The sequence below is a fragment of the Hyperolius riggenbachi genome, chromosome 2 (assembly GCF_040937935.1).
Source record: "Hyperolius riggenbachi isolate aHypRig1 chromosome 2, aHypRig1.pri, whole genome shotgun sequence".
NCBI classification, from domain to species: domain Eukaryota; kingdom Metazoa; phylum Chordata; class Amphibia; order Anura; family Hyperoliidae; genus Hyperolius; species Hyperolius riggenbachi.
The window spans coordinates 320,521,734-320,540,825 of NC_090647.1; the positions used below are offsets into that span (position 1 = coordinate 320,521,734).

At 45.6% G+C, this 19,092-nt stretch overlaps 1 protein-coding gene across 1 annotated transcript in view; it reads left to right on the forward strand.

The window, feature by feature from the left end:
• Positions 1 to 4,397: 4,397 nt before the first annotated feature.
• Positions 4,398 to 19,092, forward strand: part of LOC137546578 (mucin-2-like) — a 46,123-nt gene continuing 31,428 nt past the window's right edge. Inside the window, exon 1 of the mRNA XM_068269214.1 lies at positions 4,398 to 4,449. The gene's annotated coding sequence lies outside the window, so the exon portion shown is untranslated. The remainder of the gene's footprint in view (positions 4,450 to 19,092) is intronic.

Sequence of the window (19,092 nt, forward strand, 5' to 3'; positions counted from 1 at the left end):
CAATCACCCCCTGTCACTGCCACCCATCAATCACCCCCTGTCACTGCCACCCATCAATCAGCCCCTAACCTGCCCCTTGCGGGCAATCTGATCACCCACCCACACCAATAGATCGCCCGCAGATCCGACGTCCGATCACCTCCCAAGTGCAGTGTTTACATCTGTTCTCTACCCTAAACACCCACTAATTACCCATCAATCACCCCCTGTCACTGCTACCTATCAGATTAGACCTCTATCTGCCCACACCCTCAGAATGCCCTCAGACCCCAGCCCTGATCACCTCGCCAGTGCATTGCTTGCATCTATTCCCCCCTCTAATCACACCTTGAGACACCCATCAATCACCTCCTGTCACCCCCTAGCACACCTACCCATCAGATCAGGCCCTAATTTGCCCCGTGTGGGCTCCTGATCACTCGGCCAAACCCTCAGATCCCCCTCAGACCCCCTTCCGATCACCTCCCCAGTGCATTGATTGCATCTATTTTCCCCTCTAACCACCCCCTGAGACACCCATCAATCACCTCCTGTCACACCCCTAGCACTCCTATCCATCAGATCAGGCCCAATAGAACCTGTCATCTAAAAGGCCACCCTGCTTATGACCGGTTCCACAAAATTCGCCCCCTCATAGACCACCTGTCATCAAAATTTGCAGATGCTTATACCCCTTAACAGTCATTTTGAGACATTTGGTTTCCAGACTACTCACAGTTTTGGGCCCGTAAAATGCCAGGGCGGTATAGGAACCCCACAAGTGACCCCATTTTAGAAAAAAAGACACCCCAAGGTATTCTGTTAGGTGTATGACGAGTTCATAGAAGATTTTATTTTTGTCAAAAGTTAGCGGAAATTGATTTTTATTGGTTTTTTTTCACAAAGTGTCATTTTTCACTAACTTGTGACAAAAAATAAAATCTTCTATGAACTCGCCATACACCTAACGGAATACCTTGGGGTGTCTTGTTTCTAAAATGGGGTCACTTGTGGGGTTCCTATACTGCCCTGGCATTTTAGGGGCCCTAAACCGCGAGGAGTAGTCTAGAAAACAAATGCCTCAAAATGACCTGTGAATAGGACGTTGGGCCCCTTAGCTCACCTAGGCTGCAAAAAAGTGTCACACATGTGGTACCGCCGTACTCAGAAAAAGTAGTATAATGTGTTTTGGGGTGTATTTTTATACATACCCATGCTGGGAAATTTCTATGTAAATGGACAATTGTGTGTAAAAAAAATCAAACAATTGTCATTTACAGAGATATTTCTCCCACTTCGCATGGGTATGTGTAAAAATACACCCCAAAACACATTATACTACTTCTCCTGAGTACAGCGGTACCACATGTGTGGCACTTTTTTACACCCTAAGTACGCTAAGGGGCCCAAAGTCCAATGAGTACCTTTAGGATTTCACAGGTCATTTTGCGACATTTGGTTTCAAGACTACTCCTCACGGTTTAGGGCCCCTAAAATGCCAGGGCAGTATAGGAACCCCACAAATGACCCCATTCTAGAAAGAAGACACCCAAAGGTATTCCGTTAGGAGTATGGTGAGTTCATAGAAGATTTTATTTTTTGTCACAAGTTAGCGCAAAATGACACTTTGTGAAAAAAAACAATTAAAATCAATTTCCGCTAACTTGTGACAAAAAAATAAAAACTTCTATGAACTCACCATACTCCTAACGGAATACCTTGGGGTGTCTTCTTTCTAAAATGGGGTCATTAGTGGGGCTCCTATACTGTCCTGGCATTTTAGGGGCCCTAAACCGTGAGGAGTAGTCTTGAAACAAAAATGACCTGTTAAATCCTAAAGGTACTCATTGGACTTTGGGCCCCTTAGCGCAGTTAGGGTGCAAAAAAGTGCCACACATGTGGTATCGCCGTACTCGGGAGAAGTAGTACAATGTGTTTTGAGGTGTATTTTTACACATACCCATGCTAGGTGGGAGAAATACCTCTGTAAATGACAATCTTTTGATTTTTTTACACACAATTGTCCATTTACAGAGTTATTTCTCCCACCCAGCATGGGTATGGGTAAAAATACACCCCAAAACACATTGTACCACTTCTTCCGAGTACGGCGATACCACATGTGTGGCACTTTTTTGCACCCTAACTGCGCTAAGGGGCCCAAAGTCCAATGAGTACCTTTAGGATTTCACAGGTCATTTTGAGAAATTTTGTTTCAAGACTACTCCTGTTTTTGTCACAGTGGGGGGCCACAGAGAGAGCGACGCACAGTGGGGGGCCACAGAGAGAGCGACGCACGGTGGGGGGCCACAGAGAGAGCAACGCACAGTGGGGGGCCACAGAGAGAGCAACGCACAGTGGGGGGCACAAAGAGAGGGACGAACAGTGGGGGCCACAGAGGGACGCACAGTGGGGGCCACAGAGAGAGGGACGCACAGTGGGGGAGACGCACAGAGAGAGGGGGGCGCAAAGAGAGACATCAGAGCTTCGGATAGGCATATGCCTCTCTCCACCCGCCCCCCCCCCCCCCAAACGCATCTGACAACCCTATGCTTACTGGCGGCGGGGGTCTTCCTTGAACCCGGTGGTGTGGACCTCGGGAGGCGGAGATCCTGGCGATGGCAGCTGCAGAACTGTAACCCCTTGGGAGCGTGGAGCGAGTCCAGGCGGCGGGCAGCAATCCGATATTCGGCGGGGATCCGGGCAGCGGTAAACTTCCGGGCGGCGGAGATGAGGGCAGCAGCTGGAAACCCCGGGCAGCGGCGATGAGTGGAGCAGCAGGGAACCTCCGGGCGGCGGCGATGAGGGCAGCAGCAGGGAACCTCCGGGCGGCGGCGATGAGGGCAGCAGCAGAGAACCTCCGGGCGGCGATGAGGGCTGCAGCTGGGAACCTCCAGGCGGCGGCGATGAGGGCAACGGCGGTAGACGGTGAGGAATCTTCTGGGTGAGCGGCGATTCTCCAGCGGCGTGAAGATGGCACAAACCTCCAGCAAGTCTCGCGTCATCTTCTGATGACATCAACAATCTCGCGAGACTTGCTGAGCAGACTCCTCCGAGGGAAAAGAAAAAAAAACACCTCCCAGGATGCACAGCGCTCTGCACCCAGAATGCCACTGGGCAGAATCTTCGGATTAACTTCCAGGAGTTCGGAAGCGGATGCCATGATTGACAGGTGGAGACAGATATGCTATATACAATATGCAGCATTCAGAAAAAAAAAATGACTAAAAATTTTTATTACTTATGCAAAGTGTATTTACTTTACAAAGACTTAATTGAGTGGGTTAGATTCCACTTTAAGGGGTAGAAAGCCCTAGGTCCTCAAGTGGTTAATGAGAAGTGTAACATCTTACCTTCTCAGAAGAACAAACCATTGGTAATGGAAAAGATACATTTATTTGTGCACGTTAGGCAACGCGTTTCTTTAACGGATCTTGGCCCGCTTCCTCAGGTCAATTACAAGTGTCTGTAAACATTCAGTCACAAACATGGGCGCCTCTATATACTATACTATAGTATCATAGGTGCCCATAACATGCATGAGTAAATATATCTTTTCCATTATTAATGGTTTGTTCTTCTGAGAAGGTAAGACATTACACATCTCATTTACACAACTATTACTAGTTATTTATCTTAAAGGCTCCTCCACCAGTGTTTTCAGTCTAGTAAACACCCTAAGGCAGGGGTCTCAAACTCACGGCCCTCGGTACAATATTTTGTGGCCCGCGCCGGCAAAAGCAAAAGAGACACGGAAGCAAACTATTTTACCTTATAGTTCGCTTCAGTGCTCCCAAGTAATCCGCCGCATCCCCGTCGCTAAACGAGGGCTGCAGAGCCCCCAAATCCCCCGGGCAAACATCCATGACTGCGCTGAGGGGGGCAGAGATTCCAGCTGTAGCTCTGCCCATACTGACGTCAATCGCCGCATGGATCGCCGCCTCTCCCCACCCCTCTCTGTGAAGGAAGATTGAGAGGGGCGGGCAGAGGCGGCGATCTGCAGCGATTGACGTCATGAGGGGCAGAGCTGAAGCTGAAAGCTCTGCCCCTTCCAGGAAATGCCGGCGGATTGCCCCCCGGGCGATTTGGGGGCTCTGCAGGCCTCATTTTGCGGCGGGAACACGGCGGATTACTTGTAATGGGAACACTGAAGCAAACTATATGTTAGGACACTTCATGTTCAGAAGAAATAATTAAAACTGTTAATAATGACATTTGAGGACTTTTTTTGTGAAATCCCTTATGCGGCCCAGCCTCATCCTGACTTTGCCTCCTGCGGCCCCCAGGTAAATTGACTTTGAGACCCCTGCCCTAAGGGGTTTCTTAGTAATGAGGACCTTGTTTGTCCTCAGTACTTATCCAGTAGAGTAACCAACCGGCATCTGCACCAACAGACCTGGGACACCGAGTGGAGATGGTTATTTTCCTGCAGGCTCTGAAGGTGATTGCAAGTTGTTGCAATCCACCATTGTGAGTATATTACCTCTCTCATCCCATAGATAAGAGGAGATTACAGGTATCGATACAGGATCAACATTTCTCCAGGATTTTTAACTATTGTGCAAAGGAGTATATGTCGCTTGTATTAGGTAAGTCAGCTAGCAATGCATGCTATACAAGCAACAGAGACATTGCATGTTTAGCATGAGTTATGCTATTTGCATAGTGTGCATTACATGATTTGGAGAACAGTAGGGAGGACAAGCAGGATGTTGCCCACTGAAGGAACATCAGTAGGTTAACACTTGTCAGTTGTTTGTGATTCAGCGCCGAGTCCCAATAACAAAGTCATCAATGATGTTGTGGGACACTTGTACATGTTTACAGAGCAGTGTGTCATTAGGGAGTTTATCCTAAGAAGTACTAAACTAGGAGTAACTTGGGTGACCCCACTACCTACCCACTGCACGTTTGATCATCATATGTTTATAGTAAGCAACTACTGATTATAATAGTTGAATTAAAAAGTGAAAGTGAACCTGAACCAAGTAAAATTATTTAAAAATAAACACATGATGTACCTGCAAATGAATTTTACATACTTACCTCGCTGTCAGTTCCTCTCAGAAGTTCGCCATTTTCTTCCTACAGCGATTCCTTCCATTTCTGACAAAATGTTGTCAGAACTGAAATGTATTAGTTGCTGTCAGTTATAGATCAGTAGCTGATGAGCAATGTAATGTCCATGTTTCCCTATCGACCAAGTGGGCGATATTACAGTTTAACAGTGTGCTGACCAGGAAGCTGTTATGGGGTAATAACCATTTTCAAAATGGAGGACTGAGAATTCCATTGATCACAGTGGACAAACAGGATGCAGGAGAGGAGAAAGAAATTGATGAGTAGACTACACGGGAGGTAAGTATGACTTGTGTATGTTTATTTTGAATTTGAATTTTCAGTTCATGTTGGCTTTAAGTGTTAGTATTTATTCTCCTCTAACAAGGTTATATCTGTGTATTTGCTTTTTCAGGTATGTGCAATGTAGTACTAGATTTACTTTTTAAGTTGATTATGAATGATGATCTTGGGCAACAAAAGTCTAGTGTTTATATGTAGTCTGACCATTAGTGGGCACTGAGTCAGACACAGTATAAACTTAAAGTGTGCTTCTTGCAACTTCTGGTTGCCCTGATAGAGATCAGTCCTAACTGCGCTTGTTATCCCTTATGCTGGGCATACATGGTTAGATTTTCTCTTATCAATCGAGCCGCTGATGGCTCGATTGATCATTTCCGACATGTCCGATCACCGTGCGGATCAATTCCCCGCTCGATACCGAGGGACGAGCGGGAATCTATCCGGGAAGACGTGCGGGGACGTGGCGGGAGTCGATCCGGCGGCTAATCGAGCCGCAGGATCTAACCATGTATGCCCAGCATTAGTTTAAAATCTTTAAAGGCCCAGATTTACCCTGGTGTTTGTAAACTCCATTTGAAGTCAGAAAGCTTTAATGTATTGGAAAAATGCAAGAATAGTTGTTTTGTTGGAGAAAAACTGATAAAACCCCCAAGAATGAGGATTTCTGTGTGGTGCTGCCTCAGTATGACCAAATAACATTTGAAAGTATAGTAGAAACCCACTAATCCATACATCTGAAATGCAGACATTCCAAATATGGTTGGCTTGCTAAAACGCACCTTGTTGTTTAAAAGCTGCACTGGTTAAAACCTGTTGATTGGAATACGCCTAGTCTACAGTAAAACAAATGGAAACCAATTTACAACGCCTTAGACTTCAATTCAAATTCAGGGTGTGAGAGACTAATCTAGTCCTATTTATAGTCACTCTGGGGCTTTATTGGCATATTTGTCATACTTGTCAATGTTCATCATGTGATTTATTATGTATATTTATATATATGTTTTCAAAAATCCCATGAGAATGACTCCATAGGAAGAATAACCAAAATCAAATGAATAGATGTACCTCTAACCACTATCATTTTAATATTTTATTGGTTCTAAAAAATTCTGGTCATAGCATTCACACAACTCTTGTAAAAGAATCTAAGAGATGAATATATGTGTGTGTGTGTGTGTGTGTGTGTGTGTGTGTTTATATATATATGTAAAAGAATCTAAGAGATGAATATATATATATATATATATATATATATATATATATATATATATATATATATATATATATATATAGGATCTTCTCAAACAATTAGCATATTGTGATAACGTTCATTATTTTCTGTAATGTACTGATAAACTTTAGACTTTCATATATTTTAGATTCATTACACACAAATAAAGTAGTCCAAAGCCTTTTATTGTTTTAATATTGATGATTTTGGCATACAGCTCATAAAAACCCCAAATTCCTATCTCAAAAAATTAGCATATCATGAAAAGGTTCTCTAAACTAGCTATAAACCTAATCATCTGAATCAACTAATTAACTCTAAACATCTGCAAACGATTCCTGAGGCTTTTACAAACTCCCAGCCTGGTTCATTACTCAAAACCGCAATCATGGGTAAGACTGCCGACCTGACTGCTGTCCAGAAGGCCATCATTGACACCCTCAAGCAAGAGGGTAAGAAACAGAAAGAAATTTCTGAATGAATAGGCTGTTCCCAGAGTGCTGTATCAAGGCACCTCAGTGGTAAGTCTGTGGGAAGGAAAAAGTGTGGCAGAAAACGCTGCACAACGAGAAGAGGTGACCGGACCCTGAGGAAGATTGTGGAGAAGGACCGATTCCAGACCTTGAGGGACCTGCGGAAGCAGTGGACTGAGTCTGGAGTAGAAACATCCAGAGCCACCGTGTACAGGCGTGTACAGGAAATGGGCTCCAGGTGCCACATTCCCCAGGTCAAGCCACTTTTGAACCAGAAACAGTGGCAGATGTGTTGTGTGTATTTGAATCTAAAATATATGAAAGTCTAATGTTTATCAGTACATTACAGAAAATAATGAACTTTATCACAATATGCTAATTGTTTGAGAAGATCCTATATATATATATATATATATATATATATATATATATATATATATATATATGTATATATATATATATATATATATATACACATCTCTTAGATTCTACTAGAACTACTTCAGTTGTGTGTATTTGAATCTAAAATATATGAAAGTCTAATGTTTATCAGTACATTACAGAAAATAATGAACGTTATCACAATATATATATTCATCTCTTAGATTCTTTTACAAGAGTTGTGTGAATGCTATGACCAGAATTTTTTATAACCAATAAAATATTGAAATGACAGTGGTTGGGGGTACATCTATTCATTTGATTCTGGTTATTCTTCCTATGAAGTCATTCTCATGGGATTTTTGAAAACACACACACACATATATATATATATATATATATATATATATATATATATATATATATAGTGGGATGCAAAAGTTTGAAGTCATGATTTTCCTGTATAAATCGTTGGTTGTTACAATAAAAAAATGTCAGTTAAATATATCTTATAAGTGAAATGAAGTTTATTGGATTTACAGAAAATGTAAATTTGGGCACTGTTGTCATTTTATTGATTCCAAAACCTTTAGAACTAATTATTGGAACTCAAGTTGGCTTGGTAAGCTCAGTGACCCCTGACCAACATACACAGGTGAACCCAATTATGAGAAAGAGTATTTAAGGGGGTCAATTGCAAGTTTTCCTCCTCTTTTTTTAATTTTCTCTGAAGAGTAGCAAAAGACCTGAAGACAAAGATTGTTCATCATCATGGTTCAGGGGAAGGATACAAAAAGCTGATTCAGAGATTTCAGATGTCTGTTTCCACAGTTAGGGAACATACTGAGGAAATGGAAGACCACAGGCTCAGTTCAAGTTAATGCTGGAAGTGGCAGACCAAGAAAAATCTTGGATAAACAGAAGCAACAAATGGTGAGAACAGTCACAGTCAACCCACAGACCAGCACTAAAGACCTACAACATCATCTTTCTGCAAATGGAGTCGCTGTGCATCATTCAACCATTCTGCAAACTTTACACAAGGAGGTTGTGTAACAGATCCGGGGTTCTCCGTTCCTCGGGACTGAGTTCCCTTTTTCTGTTGAGAGAGGGAAGACCGGGAGCCCAATAGTGCAGTATCGTTAGTGCCTTGGAGGCTCAAATGAAAGACGATTGAATACTCACAAGGATGGGTTGCAGTCCTGCAACCACCGTATGTGCATGCAGGAAATTTGGACCGTTCCCGCTCGGTCTACCAGTCCGCTCTGTAGCCAAGCAGTCGCTCTCCTCCTATAGTTCACTTATCACTGGAACAGGTCCCAATGTAGTGGAGGTTGACACCTCTGTAGGAGGTGTTGGAGTACTGGATAGGGGTTGTGGGGAGGTGCCCAAGATGTAGATACTGGGTGAGTTTTAAAACATAATAAAAATAAAAAAAGAGATTTCTTACCTCTATTGATGACTCATCAGGTTGGATAACAGGGAGTCTTTATTATAAAACGGTTATACTGTTGACAACGCATTTCATGGGACCAAACCCGCTTCCTCAGGTCAATAGAAAACAGAAAACCTTTAGATTAGCCGTGGGGTGCGTGGGCGCCATTGTAAACCATTGTACAACGGCGCCCACGCACCACACGGCTAATCTAAAGGTTTTCTGTTTTCTATTGACCTGAGGAAGCGGGCTTGGTCCCGGGAAACGCATTGTCACAACAGTATAACCGTTTTATAATAAAGACTCCCTGTTATCCAACCTGGTGAGTCATCAATAGAGGTTAGAAACCTCTTTTTTTCTTTTTATTATGTTTTAAAGCTCACCCAGTATCTACATCTATGGCGCCTCCCCACAACCCCTATCCTTTACACAAGGTGATGCTGTATGCATGCGAGAGTGATACAGAGGAAGCCTTTTCTCCGCCCACAACACAAACAGAGCCGCTTGAGGTATGCTAAATCACATTTGGACAAGACAGCTTCTATTTGGAATCAGGTGCTGTGGACTGATGAAATTAAAATTGAAATATTTGGGCATAACAAGGGGCGTTATGCATTGAGGAAAAATAACACAACATTCCAAGATAAACACCTGCTACCTATAGTAAAATATGGTGGTGGTTGCATCATGCTGTTGGGCTGTGTGGCCAGTGTAGGGTCTGGGAATCTTGTCAAAGTTGAGGGACGCATGGATTACACTCAGTATCAGCAGATTCTAGAGACCAATGTCCAGGAATCAGTGACAAAGTTGAAGCTGTGTTGGGGCTGGATCTTTCAACAAGACAACAACCCTAAATACTGCTCAAAATCCACTAAGCCATTCATGCAGAGGAACAAGTACAACGTTCTGGAATAGCCATCTCAGTCCCCAGACCTGAATATAATAGAAAATCTGTGGTGTGAGATAAAGAGAGTTGTCCATGCTCGGAAGCCATCAAACCTGAATGAACGAGATATGTTTTGTAAAGAGAAATGGTCCAAAATACCTTCAACCAGAATCCAGGCTCTCATTGGCACCTACAAGAAGCGTTTAGAGGCTGTAATTTCTGCAAAAGGAGGATCGAATAAATATTGATTTCATTTCTTTTTTGTGTTGCCCAAATTTATGCACCTGCCTAATTTTGTTTAAACAATTATTGCACTCCTTCTGTAAATCCAATAATCTTCATTTCACTTCTCAAATATCACTGTGTGTGTCTCCTATATGATATGTTTAAATGACATTTTTTATCATAACAACCAACGATTTATACAGGAAAATCATGACGATTAACAAGGTTGTCCAAACTTTCGCATCCCACTGTATGTGTGTGAGAATCTGCTCAGCTGCCTGTGCAGACAGGCAGCGTTTTGACCACTGTTCACGTCTGCATTCTGCAGGTCTCTTTAAGAGAGACTTTCTGTCAGTTCTGCAGCTTGTGTTGCTGAGAAATTTGCATACATTAGTCATGCAAATCTGTTACCTGCCTTCTTTTGATGACTAGCACTATAAAAGCATTCTGCTCCCAGAATGCTTTGCTGGACATTTCCCTTCCATGGTCTGTTCCTGATGGACACTGCTGGAGTGTCAGCCATTCTCGTTTGTTGAAGTTATCTTAGTGTAATTCGTGGGGATGCACTAGGCAGTTCCCTAGTGCAGTTAGGATTGCATTATCTGTTTTGCCTGTTCCGTCTGTCTTGTGTTTGGATCGCACAAGCCCTAGCGTTAGCGGCTGTGGATCCTTCTGATTGAGTCTGGAGTGTAGGTTGGAACAGCGGTTGTTTCTGCCTACCTCATCTGTTCTGTCTGCCGTGTGTTTGGATCCTTCTGTTCTGTCTCCTGGGATCGCGCTAGCTACTTTTCGCTAGCGCTGGTGATCCTTCTGTTCTGTCTCCTGGGATCGCGCTAGCTACTTTTCGCTAGCGCTGGTGATCCTTCTGTTCTGTCTCCTGGGATCGCGCTAGCTACTTTTTGCTAGCGCTGGTGATCCTTCTGTTCTGTCTTCTGGGATCGCGCTAGCTACTTTTCGCTAGCGCTGGGGATCCTTCTGTTCTGTCTTCTGGGATCGCGCTAGCCACTTTTCGCTAGCGCTGGGGATCCTTCTGTTCTGCTACTCTGTACCTGGATCGCGCTAGCCACTTTTCGCTAGTGCTGTGGATCCTATCTCTCGCTTGTCCCTGTTTTCGTGTGTCTGTCTTGTCTGATTCGAAACGCTTGCTGTAGGCTCGGTGAGGTAACCGTTAAGCAAGCGCTCGCGTTCTCTGTTTCGTGTTTGTCTGTCTTTGGTTAGTTAGGCGTGCTTGTCTCTGTTGTGCGTAACACGCGGAGACCGCGCACGAACGCGTGCACTGTTGCGAATGAGTGCGGTGTTCGCGTTCAGCTAGCATTTGTTATTTTCTTTATCTTTCTCTTTGTATGATTTGCTGTGCCTTTGCTACCCTTGTGCTCTGTCCTGCTCAGTCTTGTGTCGCTATTGGCAATCGCCATTCTTGCGATTGCGTTTCCTACTTCGTTTCCGCCGTTGTGTGTTCGCCGTCGCTGGGTGGCGACTAATTTGGTGGGCACACATTGGCTCTGTCCTTTTGCTCTGTTCCCTGTGGGCTATCCAGCCCTGCCTGATTGTACCTTGTCCCGGATCTGTACAATTCCCATTTGGCATCTGTGGCTGTGCAGCGGCTGTGTTCGCCTGCACTCCACAGCGCCATCTGCCGGTGGGAATTGCCCTCTGCGGGTGCATAGCACCTAGCCTGGGTGTCCGCAATAATACGCTTGTGGAGGAAATCCGCAGCGTCAGCGCACGTCTGGTGCGCTGACCACGGAGACGATTCCGCAATCGTTACAGAATGTCCAGCCAAACCAAAATTCCCAGGGCAGAGGGAACCTTCGATTTTGTTCAGATGTCATTGCCTGAGGCAAAGGCATATGTGGATCCTATTATAGGTAGGATCGCACACTACATTAAAGCAGTTAAAAAGTCTGTCCTCGTTCCTGACCCCAACCCATATGGAGATTACCTAGATACTGGGTTGTTTGAACCGCCATTTGCCTCATGGGAGATTGGGGCCTTGTTGGAAGAGTTTGATTTCGATTGGAAAGCCTTTTGCGATTTTTATATCGCAAAGAGCGCGGATGACCTGAATGATTGTCTCGACTCTATGTACCTTTTGATCGATTCTGATGAATGTGATGAGTGTGATGTGGATCTGGTGATTTATGTGTGGCAGGCTATTTTGGACGAATTGCACACACACCAACCAATTATTTCCAATAAAGAGACACCATTGTCACATGATTATTCCTGTCTTTCTGGGGTAAAGCAAGTGAGTTTGGACACTGTGCGACCTGAAATGAATGGGTGTGCCTTGACTGTGGACACCTGCGTGAATTCTGATGGAGTTTCTCCCGTTTGTTTAGAGGTTAAATCTGTGCGATCTGATGCCGGTTTCTCAGATGTTCCTGTCGATTGTGATCGGCGTGAGTGTGTCAGCTTTGTCAATGATTTGTGGGATCCCTTGTCATGTAAAAACAGATCTTCTCTCAGTACTACTTTAAGATCCTCCATCTATGATCTCGCTATGGGGAAAATTCCCAAACGATGCAGTTTCAAGAGTAAAATTAATATGATTCCTCATGTTGTTGTCACAACTTCCCCTAACATTGTTCAGTATGAATGCTCAGACCTAGTCAGGTGTGAATGGGAGCCCCCGTTCCAGAAAAAACAGCTCGAAGCGTTGGTGTATGAATTGGAGAACGATTCAGAGTCGTTTTGTGAGTACTACATTGCCAGAAGTGAATCTGTCTTGAGAGCATGTATAAGTTATGCTTCCGCCTTAAGAGAAAAAAAGGGGTGTGAATTTGACTTCGTGAGTCCGCTGATTTGTATGTGGAAAATGATTCTGAATGAATTACGTGTACGTCATTCAGGTGACGTTTGTAAAGATACATTGTCAGCTGGCGTTTCTGAGATCCAGCAATCCAGCCTGGAGACCTCAGAATCCCTGTCTTTGGAGTGTTCGGTTTCGCAACCTAAAGCGATTGTGGATTCGCAAATTTTGCGTTCTGTCTCCTCGGATTCGACATCGTTAGCCGAGTCTAAGAGTGAGACAGCACTTTGGTTTTGTAAACCTGATACTGAAGCACCTTTGCTCTGTCCAGAGAAGGTGTCTCTGAGCCTGCCCTGTATCATGAATAAAGACATTCTGTCCACTCGCATTGACATTTGCGAGTCTGATTCTGAAGTAAGTACTGACTCTCCACCCAGTAATCTGGATGAGTCAATATTACCTTGTTTAAAATGTCCTGCAGTGTCCCTAGAGGCTCGTCTAGGCAGGCCCGTTTTTAGCGCCGTGCGGCCCGTGCCGCCGCCCGGGGCGCTGTTGGGAGGTGGGCGCTGAAATGGAGGGGGGAGCCGGAGCTGCTGGGAGGGCAGCCCGACCTCTCCCTCCCTCTCCCCGGGCCGCCCTCCGTGCTCCCCCCTCAGATGCAGAGCGCAGCAGCAGCAGCCAGGGAGGAAGCGCTGTAAACAACATACCTCCCTGCGTTCCAAGCGCTGCTCTCTCGCCGCCGGTCTCTTCCTCTCTGCCGCCTATACGATGATGCACACACTAGTTCCGGCTAACAGGAACCAGCGTGTGCATCATCGTATAGGCGGCAGAGAGGAAGAGACCGGCGGCGAGAGAGCAGCGCTTGGAACGCAGGGAGGTATGTTGTTTACAGCGCTTCCTCCCTGGCTGCTGCTGCTGCGCTCTGCATCTGAGGGGGGAGCACGGAGGGCGGCCCGGGGAGAGGGAGGGAGAGGTCGGGCTGCCCTCCCAGCGGCTCCGGCTCCCCCCTCCATTATGTGGGGCACCTACCTATCTAACCTACCCTGGGGGGCACCTACCTAATCTAACCTACGCTGGGGGGCACCTACCTAATGTAACCTACCCTGGGGGGCACCAACCTAATGTAACCTACCCTGGGGGGCACCAACCTAATCTAACCTATACTGGGGGGCAGCTACCTAATCTAACCTACGCTGGGGGGCACCTACCTATCTAACCTACACTGGGGGGCACCTACCTAATCTAACCTACACTGGGGGGCACCTACTTAATCTAACCTACGCTGGGATCCACCTACTTAATCTAAACTACGCTGGGGGGCAGCTACCTAATCTAACCTATACTGGGGGGCAGCTACCTAATCTAACGTATGCTGGGGGGCAGCTACCTAATCTCACCTACGGTGGGGGGCACCTACCTATCTAACCTATACTGGGGGGAACCTACCTAATCTAACCTACACTGGGGGGCACCTACCTAATCTAACCTACACTGGGGGGCACCTACTTAATCTAACCTACTCTGGGGGGCACCTACCTAATCTAACCTATACTGGGGGGCAGCTACCCATCTAACCTATACTGGGGGGAACCTACCTATCTAACCTATGCTGGGGGCAACTATTCTGGCTACCTACATTAGAGGCACCCACCTAGCTAACCTGTACTGGGGCACCTACCTAACTAACTTATACCGGGGGCGCCTGCCTATCTAACCTATACTGGGGGCAACTATACTGGCTACCTATACTGGAGGCACCTACCTGGCTAACCTATAGCACGGGCAACTATACTGGCTCACCTATGCCTGGCTACCTATACTGGGATACCTATTCTTGGCTACCTATACTGGGGGGACCTATACTAAGTGCAACTAGACCTGGCTAACCCATACTGCGGGCACCCATACCTTGCTTGGGGGGGGGGGGGGGGGCGCAATTTTTACACACTCGCCCTGGGTGCATTTTAGCCTAGAAACTGCACTGCGTCTAGGTATTGCAACCATTGTTACCTGTTTCTCTGCTATTTTGGAATTGCAGTCTGGTTTGACTGCTATGGAGGAATTTCCCTGCAGTGAAACGAAACTCAGAAAGCCAGAGTTAGTTTCACTAGATATTTCTGTGTATCCCTGTCCTGATGATGAAATTCAGTCTCAGTTTATGGTGGAACCTTCCCTGGGACATCTGCCCGGTTCACAAAATAAAGTTCAAGCCTTGCCCTGTAACATGGATAGTTCAGAATCCTTCTTAGGAAACTTGAAAAAGGATGTTCCTGAGGTCCTGTCTGACCTCCTGGAGATCTCCGAGTTCCTCCCAAAGGGTGCAGAACTTGTAGGAGACGTCTCCTGCCCCCCAAGTCCTTCTGAGGTGTTGCCCACTTCAGTAGGCATTGCTGCCTTGCTGGCTACCTTTTCAGCTCTGATGGAGCTTCACGCCTGTGTAGTCAATGATGATATTATTGTCACAGAAATTTCTGAATTTGTATCCGAGTCTTCTTTTGAAAGTCCAGTACCTGTGACCTCCACTCATGATGATTCTCTGCCCGGTACTGGTTTTGGTCTTGACGTGCCGGACTCTGAGGTTGGCAGTTCCCCGACATGTCCTGAGGTTTCTCCTGTGCTGGTGTACCCCAGTGTGCTCTGTGACCCAGAAAGCCCAAGTGTGCCTCGGTTACCAGCGTACTCAGATGCTTCCTCGGTGGAGACATGCTCTGATATGGCCTGCCTGCTTGCATGCCCAGAAGTGGTCCCTGAAAGTCTTGATCTTGATGGGTGTCCTCGTAATTCTGAATCCGGAATTGTCATTGGTTCCATGGGGGTTCTTGGTAATTCTCCATGTGAGCCTGGTGATTGTTCTACCCTCTTGGGATCTCTGTGGAGCTTCAAAAGGTTCTGGGAGATTCCGGGAGAGATTTTGCTTGGTACCCTGGATAAGATCAACGGTGGCTTTTGTGTTGTAAGGGACACTTCGAACAGGTATTGTGGCAGGTTTGGTATTTTCGGACGCTCCTTGGAAGGTGGTGGGTATTGTCTGGAGGGTGTCGATGGCTTCTTCTCTGGCGTTCACAGTCCTGATGGGTGTTATACTGAGACTGGTAGTACTGATGGGCATGTTTCGGTGGCTTCTGTTTCCGATGAGGTCGGTTTCGGGTGGACTGACTCTGGAATTGGACCTTGTCGGGCTGCCCCGACCTTCATGAGTCTTCTGTTAGAATGGTTTGGAGATATCGGTTTTGAGGGTCGTCTGGAATTCGACCCTAGAAGGGGGGGTACTGTGAGAATCTGCTCAGCTGCCTGTGCAGACAGGCAGCGTTTTGACCACTGTTCACGTCTGCATTCTGCAGGTCTCTTTAAGAGAGACTTTCTGTCAGTTCTGCAGCTTGTGTTGCTGAGAAATTTGCATACATTAGTCATGCAAATCTGTTACCTGCCTTCTTTTGATGACTAGCACTATAAAAGCATTCTGCTCCCAGAATGCTTTGCTGGACATTTCCCTTCCATGGTCTGTTCCTGATGGACACTGCTGGAGTGTCAGCCATTCTCGTTTGTTGAAGTTATCTTAGTGTAATTCGTGGGGATGCACTAGGCAGTTCCCTAGTGCAGTTAGGATTGCATTATCTGTTTTGCCTGTTCCGTCTGTCTTGTGTTTGGATCGCACAAGCCCTAGCGTTAGCGGCTGTGGATCCTTCTGATTGAGTCTGGAGTGTAGGTTGGAACAGCGGTTGTTTCTGCCTACCTCATCTGTTCTGTCTGCCGTGTGTTTGGATCCTTCTGTTCTGTCTCCTGGGATCGCGCTAGCTACTTTTCGCTAGCGCTGGTGATCCTTCTGTTCTGTCTCCTGGGATCGCGCTAGCTACTTTTCGCTAGCGCTGGTGATCCTTCTGTTCTGTCTCCTGGGATCGCGCTAGCTACTTTTTGCTAGCGCTGGTGATCCTTCTGTTCTGTCTTCTGGGATCGCGCTAGCTACTTTTCGCTAGCGCTGGGGATCCTTCTGTTCTGTCTTCTGGGATCGCGCTAGCCACTTTTCGCTAGCGCTGGGGATCCTTCTGTTCTGCTACTCTGTACCTGGATCGCGCTAGCCACTTTTCGCTAGTGCTGTGGATCCTATCTCTCGCTTGTCCCTGTTTTCGTGTGTCTGTCTTGTCTGATTCGAAACGCTTGCTGTAGGCTCGGTGAGGTAACCGTTAAGCAAGCGCTCGCGTTCTCTGTTTCGTGTTTGTCTGTCTTTGGTTAGTTAGGCGTGCTTGTCTCTGTTGTGCGTAACACGCGGAGACCGCGCACGAACGCGTGCACTGTTGCGAATGAGTGCGGTGTTCGCGTTCAGCTAGCATTTGTTATTTTCTTTATCTTTCTCTTTGTATGATTTGCTGTGCCTTTGCTACCCTTGTGCTCTGTCCTGCTCAGTCTTGTGTCGCTATTGGCAATCGCCATTCTTGCGATTGCGTTTACTACTTCGTTTCCGCCGTTGTGTGTTCGCCGTCGCTGGGTGGCGACTAATTTGGTGGGCACACATTGGTTCTGTCCTTTTGCTCTGTTCCCTGTGGGCTATCCAGCCCTGCCTGATTGTACCTTGTCCCGGATCTGTACAATTCCCATTTGGCATCTGTGGCTGTGCAGTGGCTGTGTTCGCCTGCACTCCACAGCGCCATCTGCCGGTGGGAATTGCCCTCTGCGGGTGCATAGCACCTAGCCTGGGTGTCCGCAATAATACGCTTGTGGAGGAAATCCGCAGCGTCAGCGCACGTCTGGTGCGCTGACCACGGAGACGATTCCGCAATCGTTACAATGTGTGTGTGTGTGTGTGTGTATATATATATATATACATACATATTATATATATATATATATATATATACAGTATATGATAGTAATGTGCCAGGCACTCTAATCTAAATGCTAAATGCGCTGTGAGGATCACAACTGAAAGAGGACCCATGATTAAATATGGGAACTGCGAACAAAAAGTGCTGACCATGCTCAGGTGTAACTATAAAAGTACAAATTTATTGAAAAATATCTGGCCAGAAGTACACCACATACAATTTAAAACATAAGTAAAAGCATGAGATGCAGAGTGCGCCTATCACCCACACCACACACATACCAATCACTCCACTCAATCAGTACAGAGTATAACTGAGTTTACCTGTGTCGGATTAAATAGGGGGGGGGGGGGGGGGGGGATAAGAGATGGTACACACAATTCGGCACAATACAGGTAAGAAGACACTTATTCACAACTCTGGCTTAGAGACATATTGGGAATGCTTGTCACCACTCTGGGGTTTTTCCACGCATCCCAGTGTCCAGTATGCCACATCTTCAATTCGCCATGGTAATGGTCCGCATCTGCTACAAACAAATGAGGGTTCTGCTCCATTGGCTCAGACTTCTTGTTTCCTCTCTAGGCCCAGAGGTGTACTGATTACTGCACTGTAAGCTCGTACCCAATGGAAGCACTACCACATTGGTGCAGGGATGGAACCCCACCCGCCTACGCGTTGTGCACATTTCTTGTGAGCTTCATTAGGGTGAACGTATTGTGGCTCCTTGGTCAAATATTATCTGCTGTGGTTTCAGACTCCTCTCACCTTCAAAGCTGACTATTTAGAGTTTGTCCTTAACATTCTATTAGGGTTAAACAAAACTTAATTTTTAATAATATGTGGCAGCAGGTGAACAATATAACTAATATTCATTCTGTTTTATTTTAAGACATGTGGTTGACCTTATTACGATATACATTCTGGGATCTCTATACTGTAAACTTCCTACCAATAATTCACATTATAAGGCCAAATAAAACCCTCTGTTTGAATCCATCACTTTCCAATGGTTGTAAATTAATGAATGCTCTGCTAAGTATACTCTGGGTGGGGCAGGTAGAGTGGTCATCTGTTCAAGGTTATAGGCAAAAAAAAAAATATGCTTTTGTATGCCCATAGGCTGTCATACCTTAGTGAAGAGTAGCTGCAGGCAAAAGTCAGAAAGACGTCATGTTCTTAAGAGTGCTTTTCTTCAAAGCATGTTTGTATACACCACTGAACCTATTCTGTGCTTGAATAATTTAGTAACTGCTAGAGCCAATACCTTCCAGGAAGAGAACAAAAGAGACATTTTGTGTTTGCGTCTAAACATTTCTCAGATGTTTTGAGTTCATAGGATGGGTGCAGTTAAAAATGCAATGTTCCCTTATACACACAGTGCTTAAAATAAAATCTAAGATTTTATTGTGTTATACATTTTGCTCTGTATGCATGTTTCACTTAAGACCCTTTAGAAGTGTGATATATATAGTTATGACAGGAACACAAAGAGATGTATTTTACAGCTATATGTATAGCATACCTGTGGCTTCCAAATGTCAAC